General features: G+C 42.2%; 1 non-coding gene across 1 annotated transcript; it reads right to left on the bottom strand.

Moving 5' to 3' along the window:
* Nucleotides 1–12,999: 12,999 nt before the first annotated feature.
* On the bottom strand, nucleotides 13,000–13,075 carry TRNAS-AGA (transfer RNA serine (anticodon AGA)). The gene has a single exon. It is a non-coding gene; the product is annotated as a tRNA-Ser (tRNA).
* Between the last annotated feature and the right edge of the window lie 12,027 nt (nucleotides 13,076–25,102).

A 25,102-nucleotide genomic window follows, 5' to 3' on the forward strand; every position in this document is an offset into this window, starting at 1 on the left:
CTTGAAGGATTAGGAATACCTCTCCATGTTTCATTAAAATCCTGTATTTGAAAGGATGATGCAATTGATTAAGAATGTCTCAAAGAAGATTATTAGTATATCCTGACAAGAAGATTTACTGCACTTCCATTGCTCAAAATGTCAATCTTTTATTGAATCTACCATTCGATCTTGCTAAATTGCCAGTGCAGTCAGTTCACATTGCTCCATCCAGATTTACTGAGGATTTGCCAGACAAAAATAGAATGTATCCTAGATTTCTGCTCCGTATGTACCAATTCTTTTTTTTTTACTTCGTGTTAGTCTTTCTTGCAGACTATAGAGCTGAGTCCTTGTCATTGTTGAGGTCACAGAGGTCTGGATATAATGAAGTTCATGTGATGGGGCTGAAGCAACCCCAGAGGCCTTTTCCAGAGCCAGAGGATCTCAGAGACATCGCCTTCCAATTGCTGTTGTTGTGAAGTGTTGTTTATTATACATTGTTTTGAATATTAGTTTATTTGGCTACACTTCCTAGAGATTTTAAGAAATCTAGCATCAGGAAATAATAATTTACCTCTTGCAAGCAATGAAATTGCTAGTGTATTTTGTAAGCTTGAGATAGATGGTTGGGACTATATAATCTTTCAGGTTACTGCCAACACTGAAAATCTATTATTCTGTAATAGATTCACAAATACAACACCCCTTTACTGATTCAAAAGTAATACCAGTTCAGAGGGAAAGGCAGGTGTGTACAATCGGATTCTTTGTTATTCCTTTTAGTTTATAAACAACAGTTAGAAGATGATTTAGCACTATTAAAGAAATAAAAATCGGGGAGAGACAAGATGGCGCTGGAGTAGGTGGACGTACTAACATCCACCTCCCAGAACCAAAGTGGATTACAAACTAATTTTAAGAACTATTATCTGAAAAAACCAACTTTGGACTAAACTAAGAGGACTCTTCAATCAAGGAACACTGAAGAAGCCACACCGAGACTGGTAAGAAAAGCAGAAATGCGGAGAGGGCTGCCCAGCTCCCCCAGAGTGAATGGCAGCTGGGAGAGACTCGCGTGGCAGGAAGTGAGTTTAGCAGAGAGGAAAAATACCTCAGCCCCAGGAACAAAGCCCCAGCCTGCAGCCCCAGAGCCTAGAAGAGGTGTAAGGACAGTATTTAGCTGGAAATAAGTCAGGATTCTGTTTGTGAGAAAGAGTCTGATTTCTCAAACCCAGGATTCTTCTTAAAGGGGCCGCGCAGAACACCTCTCTCAAAACCACTCACCCAGGGCTCCTGGGGATGGGGGGAGAGAGGAGAGGACCAGAGTAGCAGGAAGAGAGCGTAATCTAGGAGGCATGGGGAGAAACATTTTGGGAGACAGCCACCCTAACCCCTGGGATGAGTCAGTTCCCAAATCTGAAGTGAATATTTCCCCCAGAAACAGCAATACCAGCAAAGGGAAGCAGGAGAGCAGCCAAACAAGCTCTCCCCTGGCACTCAGAGCAGAGTCGCTTAGAAGGAGGGAGCTTTCAGGGATACAGTAGTGAGTGTTAGGGTCTGAGCTGCAGCACCCGCACCCCACACAGCTGAGGGCTCACCGGAGGGTGGGTGGCGGCGGGACATGGAAGCGTGGTTCTGTCGGCAAGGGCGGAAGCCTGCTGGCTGCCACTGGGCTCACGTGTGAGCTCAGTCTTGCCCGGCTGGGGAGGAGTAGGCAGGCAAAAGCAGTCAAGCCCAGCTGCCGGCAGCCCATAATCCAGCCTGCAGGAGAAGGGCGGGAACCCTGGAAGGGGTGGAGACCAGCCCTTGAGCAAGGGCGCAGGAGCACAGCCTTGCCCCGCCCGTGGAAGCGAGGCTTGTGGCCTGACTTGGGAGCCGGCTCCTCCCACGGGGGTGGAGCCAAAAGCCCAGAACAGGCAGAGTTCCGCTATTGAGCTGAGCATGGGCACACAGTCCTACCCAGCAGGTAGAGCCAAGGCTAGCAGCTGTTCCACGAGTGGGCTCCTCTTGCAAGGGCAAGGCAAAAGCCCAGAAACAGGTGGAGACCCCCAGCTGAGCAAAAGTGCTCGCCAGTGCCCTCAGGACTGAGCATAACGCCACCCACGGGGGCGGGGCAAAGGCCAAGGCCACCAAGGCTTGTGCACCCGAGCACATGATCACAGCCACTCCTGTGAAGGAGAGGTGGAAACCACAGCAACAGCCCCAGTGGGCAGGCACCAGCTATGCCCAAACAGAAAAGCCTTAGGCAGCAACAGAAGAGGGGGTGGCAGGCCTGCAGACAGACCATACCTAGGGAACAGAGGCCATACCTAGTGGACTTCAGTGGCCAAAACCTTCCTTTACACAGAGAAAATGCAGAGGCAGAGAAATGCAACACAAATGAACCAAGAGAAATCCCCAGAAAAGGACCTAAATGAATCAGATATAACCAAATTACCAGATGCAGAGTTTAAAATAATGATTGTTAGGATGCTCAAAGATATTAGAAAAACAATAGATGGTCATTACGAACACCTAAATAAAGAGATAGCAAATATAAAAAAGGACATTGAAATAATAAAAAAGAATTAGAAATGAAAAATACAATATCTGAAATAAAGAACACAATGGAAGAAATTAAAAGCAGGATGGATGAAGCAGAGAATCGAATCAGTGATTTAGAGGACATGATAAATAAAGGCACGGAAGCAGAGCAACAAAAAGAAAAGAGACTAAAAAAGTCTAAGGAAACTCTAAGAGAGCTCTATGACAACATGAAGAGTAATAACATCCACATCATAAGGGTTCCTGAAAAAGAAGAGAAAGAACAAGGGATAGAGACTTTGTTCAAGCATATTATAGCTAAAAACTTCCCTCAATTAAGGCAGGAAAACATCTCACATGTCCAGGAAGCACAGAGAACTCCATTAAAGAGAAACCCAAAGAAATCAACACCAAGACACATCATAACTAAAATTCCAAAGCTAAGTAGAAAATTATAGGCCAATATCCCTGATGAATTTAGATGCAAAAATCCTCAACAAAATATTAGCAAACCGGATCCAGCAATATATGAAAAAAACCATACACCATGATCAAGTAGGATTTATTCTTGGGAGGCAAGGCTGGTACAATATTTGTAAATCAATCAATGTGATTCATCACATAAACAAAAGGAAGGAGAAAAACCACACAATAATTTCAATAGATGCAGAAAAAGCATTCGATAAACTCCAGCACCCATTTATGATCAAAACTCTCAAAAAGTGGGAATACAGGGAACATACCTCAACATGATAAAGGCCATCTATGACAAACCCACAGCCAATATCATACTCAATGGGCAAAAATTAAAGCAATCCCCTTAAGATCAGGAACAAGGCAGGGGTGACCCCTTTCACCACTCTTATTCAGCATAGTTCTGGAAGTCCTAGCTACAGCAATCAGACAAGAAAAAGAAATAAAAGGCATTCAAATTGGAAAAGAAGAAGTAAATCTATCGTTATTTGCAGATGATATGATATTGTATATAGAAAATCCTAAAGTTGCAGTCAAAAAACTACTAGACCTGATAAATGAATTCAGCAAGGTGGCAGGATATAAAATCAATACTCAGAAATCAGAGGCATTTTTATACACTAACAATGAACTGTCAGAAAGAGAAATTAAGGAATCAATCCCCTTTACCATTGCAACCAAAAAAATAAAGTACCTAGGAATAAATTTAACCAGAAAGACTAAAGACTTGTACTCAGAAAATTATAAAACATTGATAAAAAAAATCAAGAAAGATACAAACAAGTGGAGGCACATACCATGCTCATGCTTAGAAAGAATAAACATCATTAAAATATCTATATTGGCCCTGGCCAGTTGGCTCAGTGGTAGAGCGTGGGCCTGGCGTACAGAAGTCCTGGGTTTGATTCCCAGCCAGGGCACACAGGAGAAGCGTCCATCTGCTTCTCCACCCCTCCCCTCTCCTTCCTCTCTGTCTCTCTCTTCCTCTATCGCAGCGAGGCTCCATTGGAGCAAAGATAGCCCGGGCGCTGGGGATGGCTCCTTGGCCTTTACCCCAGGCGCTAGAGTGGCTCTGGTTGCAACAGAGCGACACCCCGGAGGGGCAAAGCATCGCCCCCTGGTGGGCAGAGCGTCACCCCCTGGTGGGCGTGCCGGGTGGATCCCAGTCGGGCACATGCGGGAGTCTGTCTGACTGTCTCTCCCCGTTTCCAGCTTCAGAAAAATACAAAAAATAAAGAAAGAAAGAAAGAAAGAAAGAAAGAAAGAAAGAAAGAAAGAAAGAAAGAAAGAAAATGTCTATATTACACAAAGGAATTTATAAATTCAATGCAATACCGATTAAAACACCAATGACTTACTTCAAACATATAGAACACATATTCAAAAAATTTATATGGAACCAAAAGAGAACACGAATAGCCTCAGCAATCTTGAAAAGGAAGAATAAAGCGGGAGGTATCACACTTCCAGATATAAGTTATATTATAAGGCCATTGTACTCAAAACAGCCTGGTACTGGCATAAGAACAGGAATATAGATCAATGGAACAGAACTGAGAACCCAGAAATAAACCCACACTTCTATGGACAACTGATAATTGACAAAGGAGGTAAAAGCATACATTGGAGTAAAGACAGCCTCTTCAACAAATGGTGTTGGGAAAATTGGACAGATACCTGCAAAAAAAAGAAACTAGACCACCAACTTACACCATTCACAAAAATAAACTCAAAATGGATAAAAGACTTAAATGTAAGCTGTAAAACCATAAGCATCTTAGAAGAAAACATAGGCAATAAGCTCTCTGACATCTCTTGCAGCAATATATTTGCTGATTTTTTCCACAGGCAAGTGAAATAAAAGACAGGATAAACAAATGGGACTTTATCAAACTAAAAAGCTTCTGCACAGCTAAAGACAATAAGAACAGAATAAAAAGACAAACTACACAATGGGAGAATATATTTGACAATGCGTCTGATATGGGGTCAATAACCAAAATTTATAAAGAACTTGTAAAACTTAATACCAGGAAGACAAACAATCCAATCAAAAAATGAGAAAAAGAAATGAATAGACACTTCTCCAAAGAGGACACAGAGATGGCCAATAGGCATATGAAAAAATGCTCAACATCACTAATTATTAGACCACAATGAGATATCACCTCACACTAGTCAGAATGGTGCTCATCAATAAAACAACACAGAGTAAGTGCTGGCAAGGATGTGGAGAAAAGGGAATCCTCCTGCACTGCTGGTGGGAATGCAGACTGGTGCAGCCACTGTGAAAAACAGTATGGAGATTCCTCAAGAAATTAAAAATCGAACTGCCTTTTGACCCAGCTATAGTACTGTTAGAAATGTACCCCAAGAATACCATAGCACTGTTTGAAAAGTAGAAATGCACCCTCATGTTTATGGCAGCATTGTTCACAATAGCAAAGATCTGGAAACAGCTCAAGTGTCCATCAGAGGACGAGTGGATTAAAAAGTTTTGGTATATATATACTATGGAATACTACTCAGCCATAAGAAATGATGACATCGGATCATTTACAACAACATGGATGAATCTTGATAACATTATACTGAGCGAAATAAGTAAGTCAGAAAAAACTAAGAACTATATGATTCCATACATAGGTGGGACATAAAAATGAGACTCAGAGACATGGACAAGAGTGTGGGGTTACAGGGTGGGGGGAAGAGAGGGAAGGTGTTGGGGAAGGGGAGGGGCACAAAGAAAACCAGTTAGAAAGTGACAGAAGACAGTTTTATCAATGTCACCCCATCAAAATTAATAAAAAAAAAAAAAAAAGAATGTGTCTCACGGTTAATTCAGGCAGTTAGAAGAATAGTATAAGGATGCTAATTCTGCTTCTCAGGTCACATCCTGCAAAAGGGGCCCCAAGCAAATTGGTGATTTGGCTCCTCTAATTTTGCCAATTGGATTAAAAAAAAAATAGGTCAGGAACGCCCTGAAATGGAACTAACAGTACATGAGCATAAATTTAACGGACTTTTAGATACTGGAGCTGATGTATCTGTTATTGCTAATCTACATTGGCCTTCTTCCTGGCCCACTCATGCAGCAGCCACAGAATTACAAGGTATAGGGCAGAGTAAATCCCCTCAACAAAGTTCTAGTTTTCTACATTGGTAAGATTAAGAAGGTCATTCTGGATTTTTTAAGCCTTATGTGCTCCCTGGATGGTCAATTAATTTGTGGGGTAGAGATGTTTTGAAAAATATGAGAGCATTGCTTGTCAGTCCTAATGGTTTAGTCAGTACTCAGATGCTTGATCAGGGATTTTTGCCCACCAAGGGACTAGGGAAAGAACAGCAAGGAACTCTCACCCCAATAGAAGTGGCACCCAATACCAGAAGGTGTGGATTAGGATATCAAAATTTAGCATAGGGGCCTTGGTAGCTCCTGCTACCTCAATAATGCATTGTGCAGAACCAATTACTTGGAAATCAGATAATCCTGAATGGGTAGACCAATGGCCCCTTTCTCAGGAGAAACTTAGGGCAGCTGCTCAATGGGTACAAGAGCAGTTAAAGCTTGGGCACATTGAACCATCTAATAGCCCATGGAATACACTTCCATATTTTTATCTTGTTGCCTCCTGGATTATCAAGGGGCATAGGCGACCCTTACAGCTGATAGGTTTTGAGCCTCAAAATTATTGTTGTTCCTTTTTTTAAAGGATCAACAACAATGGCTCTGGGAAACTTCCACTAAATGGCAAATCGCTCTTGCAAATCAATGGACAACTTTATACTGAAACTGTCAACTTAAAATCAGCTCAAAGTCTAGAATTATATGCCATTATCATGGCTTTTCAGCATTTGCCATATTCCCCCTTTAATCTATATACAGACAGCAAATATTTACTTATGATGTTTTCACTATAAAGACTGCTGTTTTAGGGACAAATGCTGATGAACTATTTCAGCAGTTCCTCCTTCTTCAAAGATTTCTATGTCAACATAGAGCTCCATGTTTTATAGGACATACTTGAACTCACTCCATGCTCCCTGGAGCTTTAGCACAAGGGAATGCCCTTTCTTTCATTTTTTTTTTGTGTGGTTTTTTTTTTTTTTTTTTGTATTTTTCTGAAGTTGGAAATGGGGAGGCAGTCAGACAGACTCCCGTATGCACCCGACCGGGATGCACCCGGCATGCCTACCAGGGGGGAATGCTCTGCCCAACTGCGGTGTTGCTCTGTTGCAACCAGAGCCATTCTAGCACCTGAGGCAGAGGCCACAGAGCCATCCTCAGCGCCCAGGCCAACTTTGCTCCAATGGAGCCTTGGCTGTGGGAGGGGAAGAGAGAGACAGAGAGGAAGGAGAGGGGGAGAGGTGGAGAAGCAGATGGGTGCTTCTCCTGTGTGCCCTGGCTGGGAATCAAACCCAGGACTCCTGCATGCCAGGCCGACGCTCTACCACTGAGCCAACCAGCCAGGGCCTAGGAATGCTCTTGTTGATCAAGCTACCCAAAAGAAAATTATTTGGAGCAACCATGACAGATCGAGCAATTCAGTCTCACACTATTCATCACCAGAACACTGCAGCCCTGTGTAAACAGTTTTAACTTTCTCGGGAAGAAGCATGGCAGATTGGGAAATCCTGTCCAAGGGGTCCTATACTACACTCTGCTCCTTCATTTGGAGTTAACCTTCAATGACCCCTACCAGGGCAACTCTGACAAATGGTTGTTACTCATATACCTTCATTTGGCAAATAATCCTATGTCCACGTTACAGTGGATACATATTCTGGATTTATAGTAACCTCTGTCAGAACAGGAGAGGCTGCTAAGTATATTATAGCTCATTGTCTGTATGCATTGTTCTATTATTGGATTTCCTAAACTGGTTAAACTGACAATGCTCCTGTATACGAAGCAAAAGCATTTACTGTATTTTGTCATTCTTACAATCTTTAAAGTCAATGTATTATTAAAGTGTACCTAGCAAATATTTTAAGGTCAATTTAAAAAAATTTTAAAGGGGGAAGTCATATCCTGGAACTCCTATGGGTTACCACATCATGCTTTTTACTTAAAAAAATTTTAAATTTCTTTTGAATGCTGATGAACAGGAGATACCAAATCTTTTCCTTCTGCAAACTACTGCCTTCTTTATTTGATCCAGCTAGTAACACTGTTTTGACTTTTTCCAAATAGCTCCAGATATATGGAAAAGATTTATATAGGCAGATGGGGATCCTCAAACCACTCAGCAAGATCTTCTGAGCATGGCTTTTAAGATACCAAGAGGCAGAAAAAGCCCAATAGAGATCAGGGGAACTACCAGCTTTTAGGATATGCCCTTAAAGGCTCCAACGCCCCAAAGGGGTCTCATAGGATGCCATCTGGGTCCTGCTTCAATAGTGGAAAGGAAGGTCATTGAGCTAAAGCCTGCCAGACTTACATGCCTTTGCTGTGAGGAAACAGGGACACTGGAAGGTAGGCTTCCCCCTCCCTCCTCTAAGGGAGGGTTCAGTCTCTTCCAGCCCTGCTCCAGTCATCTATGACCTAACCTTGCCCAGAATGCTGGGGTTTGCCACTGAAGGCTGAAAGTGCCCAGTGCCGTCGGGCCCATCTATGACACTGTGGATGAGCCTAGGGTATTTCTTCCAAGAAGTAGGTAACCTGATCTCATTTGCACAAGGGCCATTTAACTATGTCTTGTCTGAATAGTCAGGGTTTTTATTCTTCCCTCGAAGATCTCTGTTGTGGGTGTTGATAGTCCTATTTTCTGCTGCTTTGTTTAATATATAGTGTTTCCTTTATTCCTCCTACCTCAATGCCCCACTCATATTTCAGGCTGGGACCTACTCCTAATTTAGAGCTCTCTTTTCCCCTTTTGCCAACTTCTATTATGAATCTACCTTTGCCACCCAGCTTAGTGTATCCCAAGGTTCTCTTTACCATGCCACAGTCACAGAGCTCCAGGGAAAAGCACCCTGGTCTCATCTCTCCAGGCAGAGGAGAACAGAAGCTCCATCTGCACACATGCTGCAGATGGCTTTTCCAGTCTACCTGAGTCATTACCAGCTAGAAGCAGCAGTCATTGGGACTTGGACATGAGCTGCAAAGTATAGAATTGTGACAACAATTCCAGTGCCATGCAAACTTTTCCTGGAGGTGAACTTGTCCTGGGGTCCTGCTCCTTGTGACAGCTCCTAACAGACTGAACTGGGGTTGGGTTGCATTTTTCAGGGATTTGGCATGGTGTTGGGGCCAACTTGGACTTGGTGAACATGTTAAGGACACTACTCTTTTATGGATTCTTGCTGTATTGGCCAAGAGTTTGCTTAAAGGCTTTAATCACTGTAAAAAAAAATAGAAGACTGTATAAAGAAGATGTGGCACATATACACCATGGTATACTATTCAGCCATAAGAAATAATGACATCGGATCACTTACAACAAAATGGTGGGATCTTGATAACATTATACGGAGTGAAATAAGTAAATCAGAAAAAACAAGAACTGTAGGATTCCATACATTGGTGGGACATAAAAAGGAGACTAAGAGACATGGACAAGAGTGTGGTGGTTACGAGGGGCAGGGGGAGGGAAGGAGGGAGAGGGGGAGGGGGTGGGGAGGGGCACAAAGAAAACTAGATAGAAGGTGATGGAGGACTATTTGACTTTGGGTGATGGGTATGCAACATAATTGAATGAGAAGATAACCTGGACATGTTTTCTTTGAATATATGTACCCTGATTTGTTGATGTCACTCCATTAAAATAAAAATTTATTTATTAAAAAAAAATTTTTAAAAAATAAAAATCGGTCCTGGCCAGTTGGCTCAGTGGTAGAACGTCGGCCTCGTGTGCAGGAGTCCCAGGTTCAATTCCCGGCCAGGGCACACAGGAGAAGCATCCATCTGCTTCTCCGCCCCTCCTCTCCTTCCTCTCTGTCTCTCTCTTCCCCTCCCGCAGCCGAGGCTCCATTGGAGCAAAGTTGGCCCGAGCACTGAGGATGGCTCTGTGGCCTCTGCCTCAGGCACTAGAGTGGCTCTGGTTGCAGTAGAGCAATGCCCCAGATGGGCAGAGCATTCACCCCTGGTGGGTGTGCCGGGTGGATCCCGGTCGGGCACATGCGGGAGTCTGTGTGACTCCCTCCCCGTTTCCAACTTCAGAAAAATACAAAAATAATAAATAAATAAAAATCAATTTGTTGAAAAGCCTGCTTGTCTGTCATTTTAACTGTTTTCTATATGTGGATTTAAATTTAAAAATATATATATGTTGTTGTCCTCCTGCCATGTCAAGGTCATTTCCTTATGAATAGTAATGACTATCATATTTCCCTCTAAGAGCTCACCCTCTTGTCTCTAGCTCTTGTATTGAAATTAGGTATAGCTTTTTCCTACTCAGAAATAATCTATGCATGGCCTTAACCTGATGCACCTTTCCAGCTTCTATTCCTACTACAACTGAAACAATTATTTTTAGCTTGTAGTTATGTAGCCAAGTAAAAGAATACATTTAATGCTTCTTTTCCTCAATGAGGAAAACCATTTTCTGAATGTAATATTCAGCAGGCTCTTCGCCTTGGATATGGATGCAGGGAGGAAATTTATCTTGCACTGGTTAAATAATGTTGCTTTGTTTTCTTACCTGCCATTAATTGAGCAACCTAGGACAGAACTTATAAATTTATTTTTGAAGGCACTTAACACTGAGAGAAGTAACCATTTATGTTTCTGAGTCTTTTGACAATTCTCAAACACAGCAGCAACCAAGTCACACAAAGTACTGCCTTCAAAGGGAACATGCATGGGGAGTGTTTGAAATCACAGGCAAAATCTTCAACTGTTGCCATAAACCATGACCTCTCGGCATCTGTGGTGAGATGTGAGCAGGAGTCACAGCTCCCCATTCGTTTGAAGGCCACAAACAAATGCCACACATCCTTCATTCCCTGAGTGGTTGTTATGTGCAACCCAAAGTCCTGGTGTTCTGGATGCAAAAAGCAGAGTTCATTCAAGTATTTTCTATTAATAAGGGTTTGTAGTAAGGCAACTAGCTTCGTGTGTGCTAATAACCAAAGGTAACAGGAATGGATAGGACGCCTGGTAACAGGAGCCTCACTGTGGGCCCCACGGAAGTGGAACATGAAGTCCCCTCAGCACCCAGACATCTGTAGAGGCCACACCAACATGTCTCCACCCTGGCCGCTTCGGTATGCGCATCCTACCCCCGCTCTGCTATCTGCCTCATTCCCGTCTTCTTTCCTGTGGTTCCTCTCAGTTCTCCTATTGCCTCTTATTATACATGATCTGTTTTGCTTTTGAGGCAACTTCAGCAGTCAGTGAACAGTTTATGCATAGGTTGCCCTGAATGGGACACCAACATGGAGTCCAGTCACTGGGGGAGGGCAGCATGGCATAGGGCGGAGAGCTGTGGATCAGGACCCCAGGGCTGCTCTTCTCAGCGCGGGAGTGAGCATGGCCATGTCCCTGAGAAATGACTGTGCTTGTGTCCTGGCCCACCTACCACCACCTCTCCTAGACCAGTGACAGCCTCCTGCTCTTCCTCCCCCACTACAGCCATTTCCTTCCATAGAACCAACACTGTGATACATTTAAAACTCAGCTCAAATAATGTAATTCCTGTGCTGAAAACACTCCATTCTAAATAAAACCTAAACTTGGATGTCTACAAGAGGCCACATCATGTGTTCCTAAGCTACTTCCTCACTCCCACCCCCCAACCCCGTTCCCCCACTCTGTTCCGGCCACACCAGCCCCCTCGTTGTTCCTCAGAATCCCAAGCACGCTCTCTCCTCAGGGCCCTTTCAGTGGGGTTCTCTCTCCCTGCCACGTTCCTCTCCGATATTCATGTGCTTACTTCCTAATTTCACTGGTTTCTCTCAGAGAAGCCTTCTCTGACCCTTTATTTAAATCATCAACCTTTATCCTATCCTGCTTGACTTCCTTATATTGTGTCTACTTTCTTGTTTATTGGCCGCTTTCTCCACTAGAATTTAATGATTGCAAGGAATTCATTGATTTGATTTTCTCTTATATGCCACTATCTATATTAATATTCAGCACATTGTGGGTGCTTAATAAATATTTGTCAAATGAATGAAGTAAAAACACCATGGGCATAAAATAATGTGAGTGATATATTTAGAACAAGACTGCTAGAGAAGATGGATAAGTAATTTTAATCACAGCAATAAGTTCTAACACTTAGGCAAGCAAAGAGCTCTACTGTGATAAAGACACTACAAAAAAAGAAAATTGCAGGCCAAGAGCCCTCATGACTATAGATGCTAAATTCCTCAACAAAATATTAGCAAACTAGATTCAGCAATTTGCTGAAAATATCCTACAACATGATCAAGTGTGATTTACTCCTGGGATACAAGCTTGGTACAATATCTGCAAATCAATAAACATGATATATCACATAAACAAAATGAATGATAAAAAATCACATGATCATATCAATAAATGCAGGATAAAGCATTTGATCAAATCAAGCATCCATTTATAATAAAAACTCAGCAATGTAGAAATAGAGGGAACATATCTCAACATAATAAAGGCCACATATGACAAACCCATAGCCAACATAGTACGCAATGGGCAAAAACTAAAAGCATTTTTCTTTTTTTTTTTTTTTTTTTTTTTTTTTTTTTTTTTTTTTTTTTGCATTTTTCTGAAGCTGGAAACAGGGAGAGACAGTCAGACAGACTCCCGCATGCGCCCGACCGGGATCCACCCGGCACGCCCACCAGGGGCGACGCTCTGTCCACCAGGGGGCGATGCTCTGCCCATCCTGGGCGTCGCCATGTTGCGACCCTCCTGGGTGTCGCCATGTTGCGACCAGAGCCACTCTAGCACCTGGGGCAGAGGCCACAGAGCCATCCCCAGCGCCCAGGCCATCTTTGCTCCAATGGAGCCTTGGCTGCAGGAGGGGAAGAGAGAGACAGAGAGGAAGGCGCGGCGGAGGGGTGGAGAAGCAAATGGGCGCTTCTCTTATGTGCCCTGGCCGGGAATCGAACCCGGGCCCTCCGCACTCTAGGCCGACGCTCTACCGCTGAGCCAACCGGCCAGGGCCAGCATTTTTCTTAAGATCAGAGCAAGACAGGGATATCCATTTTTACCACTCAGCAATCAAACAAGAAGAAATAAAAGGCATTCAAATTGAAGGGAAGAAGTAAAACTATCATTTGCAGATGACATGATATTGTATATAGAGAACGCTAAAAAGTCCATCAAATAACTACTAGAACTGATAATGAATTCAGTAAAGTAGCAGGATACAAAAAAAAAAATGTCCAGAAATTTGTTGCATTTTTATACACCAATAATAAACTAAGGAAAACTAAGAAAAAACATAATTTGCAATTACAACAACAAAATAAAATACCTAGAAATAAATTTAGCCAAGAATGTAAAAGACTTGTACTCAAAAAATTATAAGACACTGAAGAAATTGAAGAAGATACAAATATATAGGAAGATATACTGAATTCATGGCTAAGAAGAATTAACATTATGAAAATGTCCATATTACCCAAAGCAATCTACAGATTCAATACAATTCCTATGAAATACCAATGGCATATTTCACAGAACTAGAACATATTTCAAAAATTTATATAGAACCACAGAAGAGCCCAAACAGCCACAACAATCTTGAGAAAGAAGAACAAAGTTGGGGGAATCACACTACCTGATACCAAATTATATTACAAGGCCATAGTAATCAAAACAGCATGGTACTGGCCTAAAAATAGACATATAGATCAGTGGAACAGGATAGAAAGCCTAGAAATAAACCCACACTTTTATGGTCAATTAATATTTGACAAAGGATGCAAGACATAGAATGAAGTAAAGACAATCTATTCAATAAATAGTGCTGATGGCCCTGGCCAATGGCTCAGTGGACAGAGTGTCAGCATGGCATATAGATGTCCTGGGTTTGATTCCCAGTCAGAGCACACAGAAAAAGCAACCATCTGCTTCTCCTTCCCTCACTCTCCTCCCTGTCTCCCTCTTCTGCTCCCATAGCCAGTGGCTCCATTGGTTTGAGCATGGCTCCCAGCACTGAGGCTAGCTTAGCTGGTCTGAGCACATCAGCCTCAGGCATTGAGGATAGCTCAGTACTCAAGCACTGGCCCAGATGGGGTTGCTGGGTGGATCCCGGCTGGGGCACATGCAGGAGTCTGTCTCACTATCTCCCCTCTTGTCACTTATAAATAAGTAAACAAATATAAATGGTGTTGGGAAAATTGGACAAATACATGAAAAAAAAAATAAATGAAACAACCCCTTCTTATACCATACACAAAAATACACTTAATACATATTAAAGAGTTAAATATAAGACTTGAAACCATAAAAATCCTAGAAGAAAATAAGCAGTATAATCTCAGATATTTCTTATATAAATATTCTTTTATGATATATCTCCTTGGGTAAGAGGAAAAAATAAACAAATGGACTACATCAAGTTAAAATGTTTTGCACAGCAAAAAAAGCCATCAGCAAAATGAAAAGACACTGAACGGGAGAACATATTCACCAATACATCTGATAAGAAGTTAATATCTAAAATTTATAAAGAATTTCTAAAACTCAACACCAGAAGAACAAACAACCCAATTTAAAAAGAATTGGGTAGGTCCCAGCAGGTGGCTTAGTGGATAGAGTGTCAGTTTAGTGTATAGATGTCCCAGGTTTGATTCTCCATGAGGGCACAATGGAGAAACAACCATCTGCTTTCCCCCAATCCTTCTCTCCCTCCTCTCCCTCTTCCTCTCCTGCAGTCAGTGGCTGAATTGATTTGAGTGGCCTCAGGCACTGAGGATAGGTCCATTGGAACACATTCACCTCAGGTGCTAAAAATAGCTCAGTACTTGAGGATTGGCCCCAGATGGGGTTGCTGGGTGGGGTGCATGCAGGAGTCTGTCTCACTATCTCTGCTCTCACCAAAAAAAAAAAAAAAAAAAAAAGCGAAGAACTTGAACAGACATTTGTCTAAAGAGTATATACAGATGGCTAATAGACATAAGAAAAAATGTTCAATGTCATTAATCATCAGAAAAATTCAAATTAAAACCACAGTGAAATATTACCTCATACCTGTCAGAATGGCTATCAACAATAAATCAACAAACAAGTAAGTGCTGATAAGGACATAGAGAAAAGAGAACCCTCGTGCATTGTTGGTGGAAATGGAGAATAGTGCAAACGCTATGGAAAACAGTATGGAGTTACCTCAAAAATTAAAAATAAAACTGCCTTCTGACCCAGTGATTCCACTTCTGAGAATATATCCAAATAAACCCAAAACACTAATTTGAAAGAATATATACACCCTTATGTTCATTGCAGCATTATTTATAATAGCCAAGATATGGGAAGCAGCCCAAGTGTCCATCAGTAGATGAGTGAATAAAAAAAAGCAGTGATACATTTACTCAATGGAATACTACTTGGCCATAAAAAAGAAGGAAATCTGGCCCTGGCTGGTTGGCTCAGCGGTAGAGCGTCGGCCTGGCGTGCGGGGGATCTGGGTTTGATTCCCGGCCAGGGCACATAGGAGAAACGCCCATTTGCTTCTCCACCCCGCTCCCCTCCTTCCTCTCTCTCTCTTCCTCTCCCGCAGCCAAGGCTCCATTGGAGCAAAGATGGCCCGGGCTCTGGGGATGGCTCCTTGGCCTCTGCCCCAGGCGCTAGAGTGGCTCTGGTCGCCGCAGAGCGATGCCCCGGAGGGGAAGAGCATCGCCCCCTGGTGGGCAGAGCGTAGCCCCTGGTGGGCGTGCCAGGTGGATCCTGGTTGGGCGCATGCGGGAGTCTGTCTGACTGTCTCTCCCCGTTTCCAGCTTCAGAAAAATACAAAAAAAAAAAAAAAAAAAAAAAAAAGAAGGAAATCTTACCTTTTACGACAACATAGATGGACCTGGAGAGCATTATGCTAAGTGAATAAACCAGTCATAGAAAGACAAATGCCATGTGATTTCAGTTATATTTGGAATCTAATGAACAAAATAAACTAACAAACAAAATAGAGACAAGCTCATAGATACAGAGAACAGACTGACAGCTGTGAGAAGGAAGGAGGTTTGCGAGGCTATGTGAAAAAGATGAAGGGATTAAGCAAAAACAAACCCATAGACACTGACAACAGTATGGTGATTACCAGAGGGAAAAGGGAGTGGGGGAGAGAGAAGAGGGTGGAGGGGGGGATAGATGGTGATGGAAGGAGACCTGACTTGGGGTGGTGAAGACATAATACAATATACAGTTGACGTGTTATAGAACTATATACACTTGACACCTGTATAATTTTATTAACCAATTCCACCCCAATAAATTCAATAACTTTTTTTTTAAAGAGAGTTCTACTGTGTATGTTTTGGCTTTGACTCTTTTTTGAAACCTGAAAGCAAGAGAAGAGGCATTTTAGTTGGGAGCATGTGCACAAATCAGAAGGGAAGAGAGAGCGTGATGTTTTTGGTACAGCTCCTTATCTTGATGCCTTCAGCTGCAAATAACAGAAAACCCAAACTTACACTGGCCTAACATTCAGGAAACACATTAACTCATAAGTAGGGCACATTTCAGGAGCAAAGAATTAGGCCTCCAGCACTGCTTTTCTGACATTATAATGGTTTTATCCTCCTCCCTTTGTTGGCCTTATCCTCATACTTGAAGCAAAACGTCTGTACCAGGTCCAGACATCATTTCCAGTCAATGCCCAGAAGCAGAAAGAAGCTATCTTTTCCTGGGCATGTATTTTAGACAAGAAGGTAAGTCCTTGCATACCACCAGCAGACTTCCTCTCACATCTCATTGGTCAAAATAGGGTCACTTAGCCTTTCCCAACTAATCATTAGAAAAGAGAATTCAGGACTATCCTGACTGGCTTTGACAAATTACTAAGGACAAAGATCTTTGGAGAGTTAATCACCATTACCACTGCAGTTTAAGAGTGAGTAAGGAAAAGAAAGATGTGGAAAGAGAGCAAGGGTCAGAAAAGAAGTCTTTGATGTCATATTATGGAGTTTGAATTTACCATGAAGACTACTGGTAAACAAGGATCAATTTTAAGCAACAAAGTTGTGTGTTCAGTTTCACAATGTATAAAGATCACTAAAATGACCTTGTGAAGAATGGATTGGAGGGAGAGAGACTACAGATAGGGAGAGCGTTAGGACCACTGCAGCAATAGAGATGAGGAAGGCAGAGTTTGAGGATATGAAGACCTAGCAGGGGACCCCAAACTTTTTACACAGGGGGCCAGTTCACTGTCCCTCAGACCATTGGAGGGCCACCACATACAGTGCTCCTCTCACTGACCACCAGTGAAAGAGGTGCCCTTTCCGGAACTGCGGTGGGGGGCCGGATAAATGGCCTCAGGGGGCCGCATGAGGCCCAATGACAGCAGTTTGGGGACGCCTGAGTGCTGGGAGTTCAGCAGGGTCTGGTAACTGAGTGGTGACAAAGCTGATACAGAAGAAAATGATTTAATGGTGAGCAAATGTTTCTGGCTTTAGTAACTGGGTGGAGGGTGGAATAATTCACAGAAACAGGAAGTAAAGGGAAAAGAGATTTGAGGGGAATGAAGTAATTCTTGTGCTTGATGTTCTCAGAGATGTATAAAAGGGAGCTGGAGAATCACATTTGGAATTCAGAGAGAGGTCTGAGCATGGGTTGATTCCCTGAGAGTGGACTCGGTTATAGTCACAGAGCTGGGTGCCTAGATTGTACACGATGCATTAGGAAAGGTACTGCCCCCCCCAAAGTTTTAACTTTGATTATTGCAGAAAATAATTTTATAAGTTTCATAGGCTTTCTGGAAGCATAAATCTTTTTAAGCAGTGGCAACAAGTTAATTTCAATGGAAGTTTTAAGTGAAGTTTTGATCAGTGAAGAGAAAGGCCCTGGGAAACAAGGGAACTGGCAATAGAACAGACACAAATGAATAAGGAACTTAAACTAAGAGCATTAAAACCAGCAAGGAGGCCCTGGCCGGTTGGCTCAGCAGTAGAGCGTCGGCCTGGCGTGCGGGGTACCCGGGTTTGATTCCCGGCCAGGGCACATAGGAGAGGTGCCCATTTGCTTCTCCACCCCCCCTTCCTCTCTGTCTCTCTCTTCCCCTCCCGCAGCCAAGGCTCCATTGGAGCAAAGATGGCCCGGGCGCTGGGGATGGCTCATTGGCCTCTGCCCCAGGTGCTAGAATGGCTCTGGTCACGGCAGAGCATGGCCCCCTGGTGGGCAGAGCGTCGCCTCCTGGTGGGTGTGCTGGGTGGATCCCAGTGGGGCGCATGCGGGAGTCTGTCTGACTGTCTCTCCCCATTTCCAGCTTCAGAAAAATACAAAAAAAAAAAAAAAACCCAGCAAGGAAAAGATCTGGATAAATGTTCGTGACATTTTGGAGAGTCAATACATTTTATGACTGAGGAAATATGAGGCAAGAAGGATTTCAAGATATTGGATTTTTGAGTTTTTGAGTGATTGAAAGAACAAAAATAGAGAAATCAGTGCAAGCAGTTGACTGAGTTGAGAGGAATGAAAAGAAAATTTCATTTTAGACTTGTTGATATTAAGAAAGTGAGACATTCAGCCAACAGACTGGAATTGTAGGAGAAAGACCATAATCCGAGTTGGGGCTTGGGGGGTCCATGTGCACATCTGGTTGTGAAGTACAAGTCACAGAGACTACAATGGTGGCCCCTGGAGTTGTGCTGTGCTGTGCTGTGGTACACATTATAGCTATTTAAGTTATAATTATTAGAGATATTTTCTCCAATAGATTTAAACAAATGTCCAGTTAGGTAAAAATCAACTTGGACCTAGTATCTTATGAATTTTTAAAAAGATATTAAAATATTTAAGGATTTCTTACATGAGAAAGACAGAATCAGGGACAGAGAAGAGAACACATACTATGAAAAAAATAAAAGAACCAGATAAAGAAAATAGTTACCTCCACTGATTACTAACATGGAAAAATACATGAGTACATTGCATCACTCTTCCATGAAGCAAACAAAAAAAAAATTCAATATTTTAATTCCATAAGTAGGAAGATAAACTACATAAAAATCTCCTCTGGCAGGAAAAAATCTAGAAACTCCTAGTATGAAGCTCTTCTGGTGCAGCAACTACTCGATGCCTTCTTTGTACAATCGTGTGGTTAATAAAAGCTTTTGACAGTAATGCTAGAGGGCAGGTGTTACATCAGTCAACCCGCTTAGTTCATGAGCAAGTGGATAACTAAATGCTTTAATGAGGATAAAAGGAAAGAGAAGATAAAATATTGTGTGCTTATGAGTCAAGATTTAATCACTTGGTGCGTATTTATAAACATCTCATTATATGTACATGTACACACATATACACACACACATAGTAATATACTTATTTTATTTAGTTAACTGTTGAATGTTCAGCTATGATTTATTAGGTAGTAGAGACTGTCTATGACCTTCAGAGGACATTCCTTTTGTAATGACCAAAAAAAAATTTTTTATTCTAATCTACTGTAGTAACAGAGACTACAATCTATTAGACTTATATGAAGAAAGAATCCTAATCAATAATTCCTGCATTGACAATGCTAACAACTTTCAACAGAGAACTGGAAGATTTTTTTTTTTTTTGCCAAGATATAGTCTCTGTTCAACTAGACAAGTTTAAGGTAAATAGTTGAATATATCACAAATACAAATAAACACATATTAGTATGTTGAAAGTATCACATGGTATATTGAAATAAAAATGTATTGAAGAGAAAATTCTGATGCAGATGCCATAGTAATTAATTAATAGAAAACCTTATCTATGTAGACTATATGTTCCATGAGGTCGGGAACCATTTCTGTCTGTGGCCCACTGTATTATTACACAACATAGAACCTGATACCAAATGAGCAATCAACAAATACATTACTTAACTTAGCATTGATTGCCCTATTAATTATGGTATTAGCCAGAACAGTGTTCTATTTGGGGGGTTAATGTAAAACTTAAATGTGAGATTAAGACAAATGTGCAGATCACATTGAGAGGCTTATTCATTCATTTATCATTCACTCAAGCTTTATTCTGAAAGTAAGGAATCTTAAAAATAACTCATAAAATTAGAAAAGATACATGCAGAAATTGGGATTTTAGAAAAATGAGGGGCCCTGGCCGGTTGGCTCAGCGGTAGAGCGTCGGCCTGGCGTGCGGGGGACCCGGGTTCGATTCCCGGCCAGGGCACATAAGAGAAGCGCCCATTTGCTTCTCCGCCTCCCCCTTCTTCCTCTCTGTCTCTCTCTTCCCCTCCCGCAGCCGAGGCTTCATTGGAGCAAAGATGGCCCGGGCGCTGGGGATGGCTCCTTGGCCTCTGCCGCAGGCGCTAGAGTGGCTCTGGTCGCGGCAGAGTGATGCCCCAGAGGGGCCGAGCGTCGCCCCCTGATGGGCAGAGCATCGCCCCTGGTGGGCGTGCCGGGTGGATCCCGGTCCAGCGCATGCGGGAGTCTGTCTGTCTCTCTCCGTTTCCAGCTTCAGAAAAATACAAAAAAAAAAGAAAAAAAAAAAAAAAAGAAAAGAAAAAGGAGGTAAGATAATAACATAAAAGGTAGAGGGTAAGGCATGTGTACAAAGTATATATATGCCACAGAAGTCTGGGCACTTGCTGGAAGAGCAGATGGGTTCTGTCTTAAAGGACGATGCCAGTGACGACACGGAAATGGCGCCGTGAGAAGCGCGTCCGACAGCTCTCCCCTAAATCACAACAAATTTATCAACTAGAAACAGAAAAATTTATCCTCGGAGCATTCCGGAGTTCCACACAAACTGAAAGCAAAAGGACTGTTATCACTTGAATCTGAGAGACGAGGTTGTGGAGGAAGCTACCGCAGCGACGCTCATTCAAGCTGCGAGGGAGTGCGCCTGCGGTGAGTCAGCCCATATACTTGGGAACCGCGAGCCGCAGCGAGCGGTCGACGGGAGCCGCCACCGCGAGCAGCCGCAAGCCCCCCGCAAGCCGCCGCGCCTCGAAACGCCACCGCGAGCGGCCGCCGCGAGCCGCCGCGAGCAGCCGAGCGCGCGCCAGGTCCGGTTGGGCACCGCTGACGTTCCCAGCGGCCCGCACACTGCGAGTGGGGGTCGCCGGCCACCAGTGCCCGGAGAGCCCCATTCACGCGCGTGCCTTGGGCATTCCACGCGCCCAGGGCGCCCTGCTGGCCCGCACACCCAGGGGGCTCCATTATCCTGCGCCTGGTGCGGTCCAGCCGCCAGCGGCCGGGCGAGCGGGAGAGGCTTGGGAGATTCTCTCCGTGGGCGGGGCACCTCACCCAGCCATTCAAGCTAACAATCAAGCGTTGGGGGAGGGGCGCGCGCAGGCAGCCTAAAATACCTTCGGAAGCACAGCTGCGACCCAATCACTGCAATTAGCTTAACCCATGAAATCTGCGCACCCTCAGTTCTAATGGATAAGATCTCTCTCAGTTCAGCGATCCAAGACAAGAGGCGTGATATTTTTTAAGTGCCTCTCGCTAAAGGGGCGGGGGCAACTTCTGATTGATAGAGCCTCCATATTCAGGGATAAACGCTAACAAGAAGGACTTGGCAGATAATAAGGTCTATACTACACTAGTCGTAAGCAGAGACTAGTGCCTCTTCTTCCCTGCAAAAACAGGCTACAAAGTGTGGAAAGCCTGGGTTGAGAGGTCCAACTAAATGATAGGCGCTGAACAGTCACCTTGACAACAATTGACTCCCACCCCCGCCTGATTACACTGGAGGCCCTGACTGTCAGAGCCTTTCCCAAAGCTTTGCACTGAGTGGGGATAGAGTGGGGATTTCCCAGCTCTTTGAGCCTCTTACTCCCCAGGCAGAAGCAGTTGCAGCCTTATAGCTGGATCACCAGGCCGCTAATTCAGAAAGGGGGGACTAGGAGAGAGAATCCAGGAAAGCAAACTCTCTCATCGTTGGACCCTGCAAACGCCAACAAGCCTTTACTTCCAGCAAGACTAAAGCCAATTATATGACATTGCCATAGAATCCCATCAACTGCAAATCCCTACCTAAGAGTGACACAGGGGCAGAGCCTGGGGTACAGAGTCACCGACTAGGAAGAGGGAGAGAAAAGAAAAAGGAAGAAGTTAACCTCTCAAAGTCAAGAAAAACCCACAGACTTTACAACTTGATCCACTAATTTTTTGTTGTTGTTGTTGTTGTTTGTTTCTTCTATCTTTTTGCCTTTATTTCCTCCACCTTGGTCCTTCTATTCTCTGCCCATCTTATGCTTCCCCTTTCTTGAACTACACTACCCATGAGTGTTGCATTTTATTTTTCTTCTTCATCCTCACCCTCCTTTAAGGTTATACTCCAAAACACTTAACTCTCACTCTCTCCTCTTTTGTTTTTTTTTTTGTCTTGCTTTATTTTGTTTTTTTCTCCTCCTATTTTATTTCTTCCTTCGTTTTTCTCTTTTTCTTATTTTATCCTTTCTATTCGTTTTTTCTTTTCTCATTTTACTTTCCTCCCATATAATCCTCAATCACGAACAAATTAGTTAATTTGGGACTCAAGGCTTTTTTTTGGCTTTATTTCTCTTTTTTGCTTTTGTTTTTATTTTTTTTTTCTCTTGTTTGTTTATTTTTGTGGCATTTTGAGTCCTCCCAACCCAAGGTCTCCATTGTATTTAGTCTTCGCTCCACTTAATACAACAGATTTTTACTTATTATTTTTATTTTTTCTTCTTTATTATTCTTTTTTGGTCCTTTTTTCTGATTCCCTCTTATCCCTCTCATTATATCTCTTAGTTGACCATCACTTACAAGCAAATCATCTTATGCTTGTCTAAGATTTTCTTCCTTTTTTTTTTTTTTTTTTTTTTTTGCATTTAGTAGGTCCCTACTCCCTTTTTTTGCCCCTTGAACTCTTCACCCCAAATCAGGCCCTCCATTATAGGCACGATATTTCCCTGAGGAGGGGAGAGGAGGGAAAGAGAAGAGAAAAAAAAGGGGGGAAATAATAAATTATTACTGTTTTTTTTTGTGGGGTGTTTTACCCTTTTTTTTTTTTCTTTTTACTCTTTATTAATTCTAATTAGTGCTATCAATAAGACCACCCTCAGATGCCGATAAGAAAGAGGAAATCGAATATTATGGATACAAAAGAAAGAGAGGTAACACAAATAGATGTGGAAAAATCTATGGAGAAAAGACTTAACATATTGGAAGCCTTGGAGCTAAATGACAGAGAATTTAAAATAGAAATCTTAAAAATACTCAGAGATATACAAGAAAACACAGAAAGGCAATATAGGGAGATCAGAAAACAACTCAATGAACACAAAGAATATATTACCAAGGAAATTGAAACTATAAAAACAAATCAAACAGAAATGAAAAACTCAATTCACGAGCTGAAAAACGAGGTAACAAGCTTAGCTAACAGAACAGCCCAGATTGAAGATAGGATTAGTGAAATAGAAGACAAACAACTTGAGGCACAACAGAGAGAAGAAGAAAGAGACTCAAAAATAATAAAAAACAAGAAAGCCCTACAGGAATTGTCTGACTCCATCAGAAAGAATAACATAAGAATAATAGGTATATCAGAGGGAGAAGAGAAAGAAAATGGAATGGAGAATATACTCAAACAAATAATAGATGAGAACTTCCCAAGCCTGTGGAAGGAACTAAAGCCTCAAATTCAAGAAGCAAACAGAACACCAAGTTTTCTTAACCCCAACAAACCCACTCCAAGGCACATCATAATAAAGATGACACAAACCATTGACAAAGAAAAAATTCTCAAGGCAGCCAGGGAAAAGAAGAGTACAACATATAAAGGAAGGCCTATTAGATTATCATCAGATTTCTCAGCAGAAACTCTACAAGCTAGAAGAGAGTGGACCCCAATATTTAAAGCCCTGAAAGAGAGGGACTTTCAGCCAAGAATACTATACCCATCAAAGCTATCCTTCAAGTATGAAGGAGAAATAAAAACATTCACAAATACAGAAAAGATGAGAGAATTTATCAACAGAAAGCCCCCACTCCAGGAAATACTAAGGGGGGTTTTCCAACCAGATTCAAAGAACAAAAGAAAACAACACCACAAGTAACAGCTCCACCAAGAACACAATAAAACCAAACTTAAACTGTGACAACAAAGGAAAAAAAGGGGGGAGAGGATGGAGATTAACAGTAGCAAAGGATGATGAAGTGCAGAAATACTTATAAGATAGGGTACTACAATGAATATGGTAGGTACCCTTTTCATTACTTAATGGTAACCACCCTTAAAAAAACCACCACAAAAACACTTGACTTAAAAAAGGTAGCAACAGAGGAAAGAAGTATGGAACACAAACAAACAAAAACAAATGATAGAAAAACAAAAGAGAAGAATCAAACTAGATACAAAACTAACAGAAAGCAATTTATAAAATGGCAGTAGGGAACCCACAAGTGTCAATAATTACACTAAATGTAAATGGATTAAACTTACCAATAAAAAGACACAGAGTAGCAGAATGGATTAAAAAAGAAAATCCAACTATATGCTGCCTACAAGAAACACATCTAAGCAACAAGGATAAAAACAAATTCAAAGTGAAAGGCTGGAAAACAATACTCCAAGCAAACAACACCCCAAAAAAAGCAGGCGTAGCAATACTCATATCTAATAATGCTGACTACAAGACAGAAAAAGTACTCAGAGACAAAAATGGTCATTTCATAATGATTAAGGGGAAGTTGAATCAAGAAGACATAACAATCCTTAATATATATGCACCAAACCAAGGAGCACCAAAATATATAAGACAGCTACTTATTGACCTTAAAACAAAAACTAACAAAAATACAATCATACTTGGAGACCTCAATACACCGCTGACGGCTCTAGATCGGTCATCCAAACAGAGAATCAATAAAGATATAGTGGCCTTAAACGAAATACTAGAACACCTGGATATGATAGACATCTACAGGACACTTCATCCCAAAGCGACAGAGTATACATTTTTCTCTAGTGTACATGGAACATTCTCAAGAATTGACCATATGTTGGGCCACAAAGACAATATCAGCAAATTTAGAAAAATTGAAATTGTACCAAGCATAT

This window comes from Saccopteryx bilineata, chromosome 12 (genome assembly GCF_036850765.1).
Source record: "Saccopteryx bilineata isolate mSacBil1 chromosome 12, mSacBil1_pri_phased_curated, whole genome shotgun sequence".
NCBI classification, from domain to species: domain Eukaryota; kingdom Metazoa; phylum Chordata; class Mammalia; order Chiroptera; family Emballonuridae; genus Saccopteryx; species Saccopteryx bilineata.